The sequence below is a fragment of the Pecten maximus genome, chromosome 8 (assembly GCF_902652985.1).
Source record: "Pecten maximus chromosome 8, xPecMax1.1, whole genome shotgun sequence".
In the NCBI taxonomy this organism is placed as follows: domain Eukaryota; kingdom Metazoa; phylum Mollusca; class Bivalvia; order Pectinida; family Pectinidae; genus Pecten; species Pecten maximus.
In genome coordinates, this window is record NC_047022.1 from 45,774,946 (window position 1) to 45,790,795 (window position 15,850).

Here is a 15,850-nt window from a genome sequence, read left to right on the forward strand (position 1 = left end):
TCAGGGAAGTCACACACTGTGTGCCGGTACAACATATCACTATATCTTAGCTGATAAAGAGGATTGCTCTATGAACTTTTAGATATTGTGTGTTTTAACTTTGACTATAGACTTCAATGTTATAGAATGTTAAGGTGTCTCATATTCATTTGTAAGGTTCATTCGTAGAACTTCCAACAGTAATACATCCCTCTCTATTTTGATGGAAGACACTGGATTTTATCCTTTCAAATACCAACTATCAATCAATGGTCTTTGATATTTGTACTGAAACTATCCAATTTACTCATTAATAAACAAAACTTTTTTGGTATTAATTTGTTAGAATGTCAGGTTTGTATGTGACAAAATTAGGAAAGTCTAGATGCAATTATTTGTTTAAATTAGATATCTGTAAGGTTTACAACAGGTAGGGCTTCATTATGTTTGTACATCTAAGTGTCATGTATACATAGGTGTGGTAGGGAGTTCATGGTCGTTATGAGGACAGCTATATTAGTCAAAGGGAGATAACCTCTGTATCCTATTGTGATGGTTCATGAATATGAGCAACATTAAGTTGGGTCAGCACTGGATGGCTGGCTGTTCTACCTATGGTGTGTGTACACATAAAACACACTTCCAGTCATTACAGTAAAACACTTTTTATTGCATTGATTACAACAGCATGGCAAGTCTAAAGATTCTTTTTGGGTCGGTTAGCATAGTGATACACACAATTTTGAACTATCTGAAAGCTGTTTGTATCACAATATTTGGATAAACATAGCCCCTTTTTTATTTTAAACTGGTTGTAAGTGTGCCAATATATATTAACATTTTTACATGTTTCGTTTGTTTGCTGTCATTTCGTGTTTTGCCCATTCTGCCCATAGATTTTAATCACCATTTTTAGCCCTAATGAATTTTGATTGACTCATATTCAAGGTCATATAGGTCAAATTTGTTAAAACTTTGAAATGACTTTCTGACAAACCCAAACTAAAAGGCCTAGAATCAAGATATTTGGCTGGTTGGTTACCGGAATGGAAACAGCAAAGTTTGCATAAAGAAATGACCTTGAACCGTATTCAGTGTCACAGAGGTCAGATTTGTTCAAACATATGAAGAACTTCTTCTGCTTAACTGGAAGGCCTGGAATGAAGGGCAGATAATCATCAAGTAAGTGAATATTAGGTGAGTCATGCAGGCCCATTGGGTCTTATTAACTCACCTGCCCGAAAGTCAAGTGAGTTTATGTATGCCTTGGTTTGGTGTCATCTGGCCTTCATTGCAAGGTGATGGCAGGCAGTCTTCAGCAACTTTTACTCCAGACCAAATATTGGGCCTGTAGCATGTTTGATCAAATGAATGGCCTAGCTAGACTTACATTCAAGGTCATCTTTGAACAGCTGCTTCTCATTAACAAAGAAGCCATGGAAACTGGTATTGACATGTAGCATGTAGCATGTATGACCTTGACCTACATTGAAAGTCACAGAAGTCAAATATGCTAGAAGCTTTAAACAACTTATCATTAACGAAAAGGCTCTCTGTCTAGATATTCCAGGGCCAGTAGCATGCTGGGATAAATGGCTATGGATTTTTTTCAAAGCAATGACCTTGACCTACTTCCAAAGTCATGAAGATCAATTGTGTCCAATCATTATTATTTCTTTTTCTGAATTAACAAGAGAGTTAGGACAATATATTATTTGGCAAGGAGTCTACTGGAATGAATAAACCTAGTCTACTCTTAGGTATATTTAAATGAAGAGGTATAATCAGTTTAGCATCTATGTCACAGATCTAGATCAGTTTTAAAGAGGCCAAGGTGAGTGATACAGGCCCCTTGGAACTCTTGTTGCTAAGTTATACCAATGAAAGAAGGTATGGGTCTAGTATGTCTGTTTGGGTTGAAGACTTTTGATGAAGGAGGAAGGATTGTAGTGAAATTGGACTGGGGTGCGATGTGTTGGGTCACGTAGCTTATTTTAGTCAGAATGTCATTCTCCATTAAGAAACAGGACTGGGCTGCCCTAGGTTAAGTCAGGTAGCTTATTTTGGTGTCAAGTCAGAATATCCTGGGTTTTATTCCCAGTGTGATCTTTACATCAATAAGTTAATACGGGGAGAGGGAGATCCACTAACTTAAGTTGTGGGTATTATACCATTGACAGCGAGATCGTCACCATTTGTTACGGGTTCTGGATTGTGGAGTGGTTCACATTGAGTTTTATAGAACTACTTAGCTCACTGTACAAATACTGAACGAGTCTCGGACTTAAGCTTGTATTTAATAGCAATTGAAAAATTATCATAATGTGATCAATATGAAGTCCAACTCTACCCAAACAATCCATGTTTTTGTGGCACAAATAATATAATTGGTTATCAGTGCTCGAGTTGGATGGTTATAGACATTGATTGTTGTCAACATTTAAATACGTTATCCAAATATTGAATGTGCTTTTGCTTTTGACATTTTGTTGACATGATAAATCTACAACAGTATTATCAGTGTACACTCCTGTTTGATCAGATATAAAGATGACAATGGATGTGTATTGCAGCTAACAATAGATGTGTATTATAACTATTGTTGTTACCTAAACTACAGGTGTTCAATAAACCTATACTCCAGGTAAAAAAGTGTTGTTGTTGAACATGTTAGAAGAGGATATTTACAAGCTTAATTTAAATGTTTAAATAATTTCTTCATTTTACTCTTGTTTCTAATAAATAAGATATGGAATTCAAGAAAATTTGATAATATGAGTGGCTAAATTTTAATTGTTTATTTTTAAATATTGAATTATAAATAAAGATAAAATTATGTTGTTCTAATCTTGGAGCATATTTGTTTAAAAATGCAGCAAAATTTTCAGTAAATCTAACGAGGCTTTTAGCATAAAACAATTTGGGTCTAGGAATGAACACATACAGTCGGAGGATGTTTGGAGTCTTTGTACTCTGGCTTTCCTAAACTCTCGGCCATTTTCAAGTGTTCTTTGTTTACTGTGTGTTGTATACTTACATTTAAATCCAGGTACTCATGAGTTAAAATGAACAGGACTTTTACATTTCATTTCAAGGACCATGAGAAAATTGCTTAGATACATAGCAGATTCCATCATATGGTTCAAGTGTTTTATGTAAAGTTGTACACAACTCACCTGTGTAAATCAGAATGTGATCAGGTCTCACAGTGTTTTTATATATCATGGTATTACAATGTTTGTGATTAGTTTGTGAATTTTTGTGATTTCAAACTTTAACATTTGTCCATGAGGTCATTTAAATGAGCGCTGCAGATTCCTTCATTTTACTAGCTATCTATTTTTGTGCAATCAGGAATGTACGTCTTATGGAGGGTGCAAAATGGATTCGCTGGAACGTCAATAACAAAAAAATGTTTAAAGTTTATATTCTGATGGCCGAATGAATATGATGGCGACATAATTTGTTATCAATTTTCAAACTGGATGACTGAAAGTACTAGTGTGAGAATGATAACTTGTTACTTGGACAGTAGGAATACAGCTGTTGGAGTAAGAATGAAGTGAGAATTGATACAGATGATATCGACCGTATCTCCATATGGATGGAACAGTAGATTGATTTCCTGTTTTATCGGCTGTTTATCTGTTTCTAATTCTGACCCTAGGATGTAAAGAGGACGATCCATAGAGATATAGCCCAGTATACTGTATATAACTGGGAATTACTCTCTGATAATTTTCTATATTAATAAAAATGAAATTATCAATGAAAAGAAAAACGAGCATGTGAAATGTACCTATGTAACTCCGATTGTCTGAGGTCAGGGTGAAGTTCATTCAAGGTTGAAAATGAAAACTGACCTGAGTGGTTTGGAAATTGATGTTAATTGGTTTCAGCTGTGAGAATACAGACATGATGAAGGTATATGTATTATATATGAGGGTAACACAATCTGTATCAGGACTAACTACACCGACACACAACATGGCCCCTCTATCGGATAATGGATATAAATGTTAGGTAATGGCTGGGAGACCTGTAGACAGGATGAAGGTAAATATGTATTGTAGAATTATCATCATATCATTATCTTTGATGTGTTATAAAATAACAAATACTGATTGATAATGAAACTTTGGATGATATTTGATAATATTTCTGTTACTAAGCAGTGATATCTTCTGTATTATACTTACCTGGTAATAAGTATTATATATATTTGACAAAAGTATTACATTTGATGAACATACTAGTGTTCTTGATACTAAGATTTCTTGTCAGAAATAAGTTAGCAAGGACATTGTCATCATACATCTTCAATAATTAATAATCCTCTCAAAACCATGGTTGGTGTCATCATTACTGGTTCTCCACAAACCATTGTTGGTGTCATCATTACTGGTTCTCCACAAACCATTGTTGGTGTCATCATTACTGGTTCTCCACAAACCATTGTTGGTGTCATCATTACTGGTTCTCCACAAACCATTGTTGGTGTCATCATTACTGGTTCTCCACAAAACCATTGTTGGTGTCATCATTACTGGTTCTCCACAAAACCATTGTTGGTGTCATCATTACTGGTTCTCCACAAACCATTGTTGGTGTCATCATTACTGGTTCTCCACAAACCATTGTTGGTGTCATCATTACTGGTTCTCCACAAACCATTGTTGGTGTCATCATTACTGGTTCTCCACAAACCATTGTCGGTGTCATCATTACTGGTTCTCCACAAACCATTGTTGGTGTCATCATTACTGGTTCTCCACAAACCATTGTTGGTGTCATCATTACTGGTTCTCCACAAACCATTGTTGGTGTCATCATTACTGGTTCTCCACAAACCATGGTTGGTGTCATCATTACTGGTTCTCCACAAACCATTGTTGATGTCATCATTACTGGTTCTCCACAAACCATTGTTGGTGTCATCATTACTGGTTCTACACAAACCATTGTTGGTGTCATCATTACTGGTTCTCCACAAACCATTGTTGGTGTCATCATTACTGGTTCTCCACAAACCATTGTTGGTGTCATCATTACTGGTTCTCCACAAACCATTGTTGGTGTCATCATTACTGGTTCCACACAAACCATTGTTGGTGTCATCATTACTGCTTCCACACAAATCATTGTTGATGTCATCATTACTGGTTCTCCACAAACCATTGTTGGTGTCATCATTACTGGTTCCACACAAACCATGGTTGGTGTCATCATTACTGGTTCTCCACAAACCATTGTTGGTGTCATCATTACTGGTTCTCCACAAACCATTGTTGGTGTCATCATTACTGGTTCTCCACAAACCATTGTTGGTGTCATCATTACTGGTTCTCCACAAAACCATTGTTGGTGTCATCATTACTGGTTCTCCACAAAACCATTGTTGGTGTCATCATTACTGGTTCTCCACAAACCATTGTTGGTGTCATCATTACTGGTTCTACACAAACCATTGTTGGTGTCATCATTACTGGTTCTCCACAAACCATTGTTGGTGTCATCATTACTGGTTCTCCACAAACCATGGTTGGTGTCATCATTACTGGTTCTCCACAAACCATGGTTGGTGTCATCATTACTGGTTCTACACAAACCATTGTTGGTGTCATCATTACTGGTTCTCCACAAACCATGGTTGGTGTCATCATTACTGGTTCTCCACAAACCATTGTTGGTGTCAATGTTTATGGTTCTCCACAAAAGCATTGTCATCATGAATGGTTCTCCAGGTCTTTAGAACATTTTTCGTTCTCCACCTGGTGTGAATTGGGATCATTATAAGACAAGGTTCTGCAAATCTGTAGGAGTTATGTCCCTTCGTTTGCTTAGAAGTAAAAGTTAACATATTTGTTTGTGTATAGGATTTAAAAATGAGGAAAAGTAAAATTACAACTTCTAAAATAATAAGTTAAGTTGGTCATATTTTTCAGTTTTAGTCATTAGATAATAGTGACTGAAGGACTATTATCAACAGTGACTGTGAAGGACTATTATCAATAGTGACTGTGAAGGACTATTATCAATAGTGACTGTGAAGGACTATTATCAATAGTGATTTATTTCATAACTTAATTGATACCACAGATTGTCAGACCTCAATTCTATTCCAATAAATTTCAAACACAAGATATTAATTATCAAATATTAATTTACAATTCAGAATGTATAATGTCATTGTCTGTCGTGTTTGATTTACATAAGTGCTGACATGATATTTAAATAGACTAGAATTAACATTAGAATGCAGCCTATCAAGTGACATTATTCATTTACAGGTTTGAATATCAGAGATATGTAGAAGCACATTAAATTTACAGAGGAATTGAGCAAAACAATTTTATTGTAGTTTAAAATATCTGACAATAACTTATAGTCATTACAATAGATTTGTTTACAGTCGACTAAACAATGCTAGTAGATTTGTTTACAATGGACTAAACGATGGTACAGTACAGTACTTGGATTTTAAACTTTTAACACAATGAAAAAGAATTTGTGTGTTTAAATCGCTGACTGAAATTCGGAATAATATTAGTGTACATTATCCATACAGAACATAAATCGTAATCTTTATGTTGAGAATACAACTACTAAAGAGCATTAGGGGGATTTCAGAGGCACACTCAGGGTTCAGTATTATAAAAACACATTTGGGAGAAGGGATGGTAAATTTCACATGTTTTTCTGATTTGTATTGTTATAATGTTAAGACAGTATTCAAATAAAGATTATCCTTGAACCTGACATGTGACATTAGATATGTAGCTTCCATTAATCGGTCACTAAATCTGGGTCTTTATAGCTTCCATTAATTGGTCATTGCCTGGGTCTATATAGCTTCCATTAATTTGTCACTGCCTGGGTCTATATAGCTTCCATTAATTGGTCACTGCCTGGGTCTATATAGCTTCCATTATTTGGTCATTGCCTGGGTCTATATAGCTTCCATTATTTGGTCACTGCCTGGGTCTATATAGCTTCCATTAATTGGTCACTGCCTGGGTCTATATAGCTTCCATTATTTGGTCACTGCCTGGGTCTATATAGCTTCCATTAATTTGTCACTGCCTGGGTCTATATAGCTTCCATTAATTGGTCACTGCCTGGGTCTATATAGCTTCCATTATTTGGTCACTGCCTGGGTCTATATAGCTTCCATTATTTGGTCACTGCCTGGGTCTATATAGCTTCCATTATTTGGTCATTGCCTGGGTCTATATAGCTTCCATTAATTTGTCACTGCCTGGGTCTATATAGCTTCCATTAATTGGTCACTGCCTGGGTCTATATAGCTTCCATTAATTTGTCACTGCCTGGGTCTATATAGCTTCCATTAATTTGTCACTGCCTGGGTCTATATAGCTTCCATTAATTGGTCACTGCCTGGGTCTATATAGCTTCCATTATTTGGTCACTGCCTGGGTCTATATAGCTTCCATTAATTGGTCACTGCCTGGGTCTATATAGCTTCCATTATTTGGTCACTCCCTGGGTCTATATAGCTTCCATTATTTGGTCACTGCCTGGGTCTATATAGCTTCCATTATTTGGTCACTGCCTGGGTCTATATAGCTTCCATTAATTGGTCACTGCCTGGGTCTATATAGCTTCCATTATTTGGTCACTGCCTGGGTCTATATAGCTTCCATTAATTGGTCACTGCCTGGGTCTATATAGCTTCCATTATTTGGTCACTGCCTGGGTCTATATAGCTTCCATTAATTGGTCACTGCCTGGGTCTATATAGCTTCCATTAATTGGTCACTGCCTGGGTCTATATAGCTTCCATTAATTGGTCACTGCCTGGGTCTATATAGCTTCCATTAATTTGTCACTGCCTGGGTCTATATAGCTTCCATTATTTGGTCATTGCCTGGGTCTATATAGCTTCCATTAAGTTGTCACTGCCTGGGTCTATATAGCTTCCATCAATTGGTCACTGTCTGGGTCTATATAGCTTCCATTAATTGGTCACTGCCTGGGTCTATATAGCTTCCATTATTTGGTCATTGCCTGGGTCTATATAGCTTCCATTAAGTTGTCACTGCCTGGGTCTATATAGCTTCCATTAATTGGTCACTGTCTGGGTCTATATAGCTTTCATTAATTGGTCACTGCCTGGGTCTTTAAAGCTTCCATTATTTGGTCACTGCCTGGGTCTATATAGCTTCCATTAAGTTGTCACTGCCTGGGTGTATGTAGCTTCCATTAATTGGTCACTATCTGGGTCTATATAGCTTCCATTATTTGGTCACTGCCTGGGTCTATATAGCTTCCATTATTTGGTCACCTCATTGACAGCTGTATGTTACAGATTATTGTGATAATTCCCACCTCATTGACAGCTGTATGTTACAGATTATTGTGATAATTCCCACCTCATTGACAGCTGTATGCTACAGATTATTGTGATAATTCCCACCTCATTGACAGCTGTATGTTACAGATTATTGTGATAATTCCCACCTCATTGACAGCTGTATGTTACAGATTATTGTGATAATTCCCACCTCATTGACAGCTGTATGCTACAGATTATTGTGATAATTCCCACCTCATTGACAGCTGTATGTTACAGATTATTGTGATAATTCCCACCTCATTGACAGATGTATGTTACAGATTATTGTGATAATTCCCACCTCATTGACAGCTGTATGTTACAGATTATTGTGATAATTCCCACCTCATTGACAGCTGTATGTTACAGGAGATTATTGTGAAAATTCCCACCTCATTGACAGCTGTATGTTACAGATTATTGTGATAATTCCCATCTCATTGACAGCTGTATGATACAGATTATTGTGATAATTCCCACCTTATTGACAGCTGTATGTTACAGGAGATTATTGTGATAATTCCCACCTCATTGACAGCTGTATGTTACAGATTATTGTGATAATTCCCACCTCATTGACAGATGTATGTTACAGGAGATTATTGTGATAATTCCCACCTCATTGACAGTTGTATGTTACAGATTATTGTGATAATTCCCACCTCATTGACAGCTGTATGTTACAGATTATTGTGATAATTCCCACCTCATTGACAGCTGTATGTTACAGATTATTGTGATAATTCCCACCTCATTGACAGTTGTATGTTACAGATTATTGTGATAATAAGCACCTCATTGACAGCTGTATGTTACAGATTATTGTGATAATTCCCACCTCATTGACAGCCTGTATGTTACAGATTATTGTGATAATTAGCACCTCATTGACAGTTGTATGTTACAGATTATTATGATAATTCCCACCTCATTGACAGATGTATGTTACAGATTATTGTGATAATTCCCACCTCATTGACAGATGTATGTTACAGATTATTGTGATAATTCTTACCTCATTGACAGCTGTATGTTACAGATTATTGTGATAATTCCCACCTCATTGACAGCTGTATGTTACAGATTATTGTGATAATTCCCACCTCATTGACAGATGTATGTTACAGATTATTGTAATAATTCCCACCTTATTGATAGTTGTATGTTACAGATTATTGTGATAATTCCCACCTCATTGACAGATGTATGATAAGTGAATGTGTTATTACTGTTTATAATTCATGAGTGGTGACCACACATTGAATGGCCAAAGGGCTCTAAACATTAGTCATAATGACTGAAAGCCTTGACATCATGTGTCTAGTCTACTCAGAGTAAATACACCGGATCATTTTATATTGACATAAGGTCACTTCTCTTAAAACATCTAATTAGGTGTTAATTCAATTTACTGTATGGTCCAAGGTTTTCAAAATCATCATTGATCTGGGATATTGATAAAGATATGTCACAGGAAGTTAGCCGTGTGTATACGATGATGTAACAGGAAGTTAGTCGTGTGTATACGATGATGTAACGGGAAGTTAGCCGTGTGTATACGATGATGTAACGGGAAGTTAGCCGTGTGTATACGATGATGTAACGGGAAGTTGGCCGTGTGTATACGATGATGTAACAGGAAGTTAGCCGTGTGTATACGATGATGTAACAGGAAGTTAGCCGTGTGTATACGATGATGTAACAGGAAGTTAGCCGTGTGTATACGATGATGGTACAGGAAGTTAGCCGTGTGTATACGATGATGTCACAGGAAGTTAGCCGTGTGTATACGATGATGTAACAGGAAGTTAGCCGTGTGTATACGATGATGTAACAGGAAGTTAGCCGTGTGTATACGATGATGTAACAGGAAGTTAGCCGTGTGTATACGATGATGTAACAGGAAGTTAGCCGTGTGTATACGATGATGTAACAGGAAGTTAGCCGTGTGTATACGATGATGTAACAGGAGGTTAGCCGTGTGTATACGATGATGTAACAGGAAGTTAGCCGTGTGTATACGATGATGTAACAGGAGGTTAGCCGTGTGTATACGATGATGTAACAGGAAGTTAGCCGTGTGTATACGATGATGTAACAGGAAGTTAGCCGTGTGTATACGATGATGTAACAGGAAGTTAGCCGTGTGTATACGATGATGTAACAGCCACGTGCTACCGAGATATATAGGGAAGTTAAAGGAGATAGTAATACTATTTTCAGATTAATCAAAAATTGCACGATGAAGTCAAATTAAAGTCTACAAAATCGTTTGAAAGCATTAGAACAATTATCTTTGAACAAGTATGCACACGATGTTAGACAATTCATTTTGATGTATATAGCACTCACTTTAACCCTTTGCCACATGCAGGTTATAACACTTCAGCACTCTGTGCCAATAGTGCAAAGATACATTGTTGCAATGTAACATTATTGCGCTGACTGAAATGTACACACACCATCTCAATGGCAGTTTTTGAGAAATTAAGCTTTGTTTTGATTAATTTTTCTAAACCTAATTTTGAAAGTGAAATAGTTGTTTTAGACATTTTTAGTAAGTTACAATTATGTTCAGAATTTCTTAAATTTTAATTCTGTGCTATTTTCTTTATAAAACCAACAACACATAACCACGAAATCAGCTGTATACAAACAGAGCAGACAAATTTCAAAATATTTTGACAATGTAATTTATAATTCATTGAATTCCTGTACATGAAATGATTCAACATTAACTCCCAAATGAAACAAACTGAATTTTCAAAGTTTTCACAAGAATGTTTCAACAGTTCAGGCCTAAGCCTAGAATATTTTATATCCGATGTCGTGACGAAGGAATGTGTATCCGACCATTTTGGGTCAAATCTACCTTCGTTTTTCAAATGCCAGCGAGCGTAGTTATTAGTGTGTCGAGCTATGGCGGAAAACTGATTCTCATTGAAGAAAAGGTAGAAATAATCAATGGGACTTGCAATATCAATATCAAAATTTTCTGGAAGTACTGGCCCCGTTTCCCTAACAAAATCATTTACTGTGATCGGCGAAAAATCTCGGTCAACATTACCTAATGGCGGCAGTACAACTAGTCGCCGTTCGTCCTCATTCTCGGACTCGTTATCTGTTGACAGTTCATTTAGAACATCGTTAAGATCAATATCTGACTCAATGTCTTCAGGTCCAAAGCCATCGAACTCTAAATTATCATCATCGTCGTCAAAAATGTCGCGCAAAATCGTAGCCACAGACGCTATCACGCCTCGTTGTTGTCACACTTTTCTACACTCATGACTCACACTTTCTAGGTTAATTTATTCAAAAACTTTCGTATGAATGACGTGTACAAATCTGATTGGTCGATGCATTGATATTTTCTTAAAATAGTATCAGGGATTTCCAGATAGGTGTCGCTCTCAATCACGGGATTTTCCATGTCTAAGTTTACCGAACCGGCATGGCGTCGAGAGGCGCTTACATTGAGATAACGTAGAGGCGTCGAGAAGTGCTTACATGGAGATAATGCAAAGGCGTCAGGAAGCGCTTACATGTGGCAAGGGGTAAAGGCGTCCAGAGGCGCTTACATGTGGCAGAGGGTTAAAATAAGTTAGTGCTTTAATACCTAACAATTTCCCCATTAATTTGGGGGTCCTGCTGGTTGTCTTTGGCAGTATGCTTCGGTGAGGTAGCACTATAAATCGGCAAAATTCCAGACATGCTGCAGCCTTCCAAAACACATATGCACTCACCACACGCATGCATATCACATACACGGGAGGCCGTCCTTAAATGACATTAGCTGTTAATAGCACGTTAATACTAAACCAAACCAAACAAAATGCATGCATCTGTCCTTAAATGACGTTACCTGTTGATAGGACACTAAACAATATACGAAACCAAACCAAACAAAATCTGATACCATTTTTTAGCTAAGTATAACAAGACCTGAAAATTGACACTGTAGATCAATAATTTAATGATTTCTTAACCAAAAGAATAAGGTGACATTTTAAAGGACTGAATACATAGCAGCAGAGTGTGGCCTTTAATACGTGTTTACACCATGTAACCTGTAGTTGTACCTGGGGATCGATGACAGACAGGAACTGTCCTATAATACCTGTGTTAACACCATGTAACCTGTAGTTGTACCTGGGGATCGATGACAGACAGGAACTGTCCTATAATACTGTGTTAACACCATGTAACCTGTAGTTGTACCTGGGGATCGATGACAGACAGGAACTGTCCTATAATACCTGTGTTAACACCATGTAACCTATAGTTGTACCTGGTGATCGATGACAGACAGGAACTGTCCTATAATACCTGTGTTAACACCATGTAACCTGTAGTTGTACCTGGGGATCGATGACAGACAGGAACTGTCCTATAATACCTGTGTTAACACCATGTAACCTGTAGTTGTACCTGGGGATCGATGACAGACAGGAACTGTCCTATAATACTGTGTTAACACCATGTAACCTATAGTTGTACCTGGGGATAGATGACAGACAGGAACTGTCCTATAATACCTGTGTTAACACCATGTAACCTGTAGTTGTACCTGGGGATCGATGACAGACAGGAACTGTCCTATAATACCTGTGTTAACACCATGTAACATATAGTTGTACCTGGGGATAGATGACAGACAGTAACTGTCCTATAATACCTGTGTTAACACCATGTAACATATAGTTGTACCTGGGGATAGATGACAGACAGGAACTGTCCTATAATACCTGTGTTAACACCATGTAACATATAGTTGTACCTGGGGATCGATGACAGACAGGAACTGTCCTATAATACCTGTGTTAACACCATGTAACCTATAGTTGTACCTGGGGATCGATGACAGACAGGAACTGTCCTATAATACCTGTGTTAACACCATGTAACCTATAGTTGTACCTGGGGATCGATGACAGACAAGAACTGTCCTATAATACTGTGTTAACACCATGTAACCTGTAGTTGTACCTGGGGATCGATGACAGACAGTAACTGTCCTATAATACCTGTGTTAACACCATCTAACCTATAGTTGTACCTGGGGATCGATGACAGACAGGAACTGTCCTATAATACCTGTGTTAACACCATGTAACCTGTAGTTGTACCTGGGGATCGATGACAGACAGGAACTGTCCTATAATACCTGTGTTAACACCATGTAACCTGTAGTTGTACCTGGGGATCGATGACAGACAGGAACTGTCCTATAATACCTGTGTTAACACCATGTAACCTGTAGTTGTACCTGGGGATCGATGACAGACAGGAACTGTCCTATAATACCTGTGTTAACACCATGTAACCTGTAGTTGTACCTGGGGATCGATGACAGACAGGAACTGTCCTATAATACTGTGTTAACACCATGTAACATATAGTTGTACCAGGGGATCGATGACAGACAGGAACTGTCCTATAATACCTGTGTTAACACCATGTAATCTATAGTTGTACCTGGGGATCGATGACAGACAGGAACTGTCCTATAATACCTGTGTTAACACCATGTAACATATAGTTGTACCAGGGGATCGATGACAGACAGGAACTGTCCTATAATACCTGTGTTAACACCATGTAACCTGTAGTTGTACCTGGGGATCGATGACAGACAGGAACTGTCCTATAATACCTGTGTTAACACCATGTAACCTGTAGTTGTACCTGGGGATCGATGACAGGCAGGAACTGTCCTATAATACCTGTGTTAACACCATGTAACCTATAGTTGTACCTGGTGATCGATGACAGACAGGAACTGTCCTATAATACTGTGTTAACACCATGTAACATATAGTTGTACCAGGGGATCGATGACAGACAGGAACTGTCCTATAATACCTGTGTTAACACCATGTAATCTATAGTTGTACCTGGGGATCGATGATAGACAGGAACTGTCCTATAATACCTGTGTTTACACCATGTAACCTGTAGTTGTACCTGGGGATCGATGACAGACAGGAACTGTCCTATAATACCTGTGTTAACACCATCTAACCTATAGTTGTACCTGGGGATCGATGATAGACAAGAACTGTCCTATAATACTGTGTTAACACCATGTAACATATAGTTGTACCTGGGGATCGATGACAGACAGGAACTGGTCTATAATACCTGTGTTAACACCATCTAACCTATAGTTGTACCTGGGGATCGATGACAGACAGGAACTGTCTCCAGCACAACTTTCCATGAGTGATATACTAACATCAAAAAGGTTCCAATAATGATATTTTTATGTTAAGATGAGTTGCATATTTTTCTTTTTTACTTAATCTCTCGTTCTATATATGTAGAATGTTATATTCCTAAAGATGTGATTGTATAGTTTTTTAGCCCACCATCATCAGATGGTGGGCTATTCAAATCGCCCTGCGTCCGTGGTCCGTCGTCCGTCCGTCCGTCCCTCCGTCCGTCCGTCCCTCCGTCCGTCCGTCCGTCCGTCCGTCCGTCCGTCCGTAAACAATTCTTGTTATCGCTATTTCTCAGAAAGTGCTGAAGGGATCTTTCTCAAATTTCATATGTAGGTTCCCCTTGGTACCTAGTTATGCATATCGCATTTTGAGACCTATCGGAAAACAACATGGCCGACAGGCAGCCATCTTGGATTTTGACAATTGAAGTTTGTTATCGCTATTTCTCAGAAAGTACTGAAGGGATCTTTCTCAAATTTCAGATGTATGTTCCCCTTGGTGTCTAGTTATGCATATTGCATTTTGAGACCAATCTGAAAGCAACATGGCCGACAGGCAGCCATCTTGGATTTTGACAATTGAAGTTTGTTATCGCTATTTCTCAGAAAGTACTGAAGGGATCTTTCTCAAATTTCATATGTAGGTTCCCCTTGGTGCCTAGTTATGCATATCGCATTTTGAGACCAATCGCAAAACAACATGGCCGACAGGCAGCCATCTTGGATTTTGACAATTGAAGTTTGTTATTGCTATTTCTCAGAATGTACTGAAGGGATCTTTCTCAAATTTCATATGTAGGTTCCCCTTTGTACCAAGTTATGCATATTGCATTTTGAGACCAATCAAAAAAACAACATGGCCGACAGGCAGCCATCTTGGATTTTGACAATTGAAGTTTGTTATCGCTATTTCTCAGAATGCACTGACGAGATCTTTCTCACATTTCATATGTAGCATCCCCTTGGTGCCTAGTTATGCATATTGCATTTTGGGACCAATCGGAAAACAACATGGCCGACAGGCAGCCATCTTGGATTTTGACAATTGAAGTTTGTTATTGCTATTTCGCAGAAAGTACTGAAGGGATCTTTCTCAAATTTCATATGTAGGTTCCCCTTGGTACCAAGTTATGCATATTGCATTTTGAGACCAATCAAAAAAACAACATGGCCGACAGGCAGCCATCTTGGATTTTGACAATTGAAGTTTGTTATCGCTATTTCTCAGAATGCACTGACGAGATCTTTCTCACATTTCATATGTAGCATCCCCTTGGTGCCTAGTTATGCAT

General features: G+C 37.9%; 1 protein-coding gene across 13 annotated transcripts in view; it reads left to right on the top strand.

Annotated features, from left to right (window-relative positions):
- LOC117333679 (RIMS-binding protein 2-like) overlaps positions 1–15,850 on the top strand; it is a 323,862-nt gene that overhangs the window by 48,516 nt on the left and 259,496 nt on the right. The gene's annotated exons all lie outside the window — the stretch shown is intronic.